Source organism: Frankliniella occidentalis, unplaced genomic scaffold (genome assembly GCF_000697945.3).
Source record: "Frankliniella occidentalis isolate FOCC.00 unplaced genomic scaffold, Focc_3.1 Scaffold702, whole genome shotgun sequence".
Classification (NCBI taxonomy): domain Eukaryota; kingdom Metazoa; phylum Arthropoda; class Insecta; order Thysanoptera; family Thripidae; genus Frankliniella; species Frankliniella occidentalis.
In genome coordinates, this window is record NW_026267815.1 from 21849 (window position 1) to 22830 (window position 982).

The window sequence follows — 982 nt, forward strand, 5'->3', positions numbered from 1 at the left end:
GCCCCGCGTATGGCCGCGAACTGGGTCAGCACAGCAACGTCAAGGGGGTGTCACACAGTCAGCGAGTCACAAAAAACGAAGTGACCTCGAGTCGACCTCATGGGGACAAAAACTTCAACCGGCTTGCGACGACACGGTGACATACACGCCAAATTTGCCACGGTTTGTTTGACCTCACTAAGAAATTTTTACTTTTCGCCGACTCTACGGACAAACACAAAATGAGAAAATAACTTTTCTTGGGGGGGGGGGAAATGTGCCAAGACGGCAGAATCGTCCAACGGGAGGCAGCTATAAATTAATTCACTATCTTGGTCTATCCCGGTCCGTCCGGTTAGTGCGAATCCTCTCTTTAGCCCTTCCGATGATCAGGGAAGGCGGCTCCAGGAAGGACGCCTTTCTGCAAGATTTGGGAGGAAAAGGGGGAGGGGGATGGGGGAGTTGTGTTTGTGATAAGGAGCGCGAAACAAGGGGATCACAAAGTAACAATGGGCCCGACGAGATAGTAGCGAATGAGAGAACGCCGGGACCTTTTGAACTGGATTTAAGGGGATTCCACCAATGAGAAAGAGAGTTAGCGAGGGAAACACAAGAAAGAGAGAGAGAGAGCAAGAGGCGAGGAGCAGGCAGGCAGCGAGCGTGCCAGGCAGGGCCGCCTTCTGTTTCGCGACGAACACAACACAGTCATCGCACTACTTACATTACTAATTCCCCCCTTTGCCCCCCTACTACTACTCCCACGCTCGCTCGCGTGCAGCCGCTAGATGGCGACAGGGGATAACCACCCGGTCGCACAAGAGCAAGAGAGACGAGGAAAAAAAAGGAAACACACAGTACCACGCGACAGTAATCGCCTTCCTCCGTCCACCACCACAAGCTGCAGCCCGTGATTTGCTATTGATTCGCTGATGGACGGGGCCGAGGGGGGAGATAAAAGGTGCTCGGATCGCTATAAGACGCGCCAAGAGGGGCGCAAGGCGTC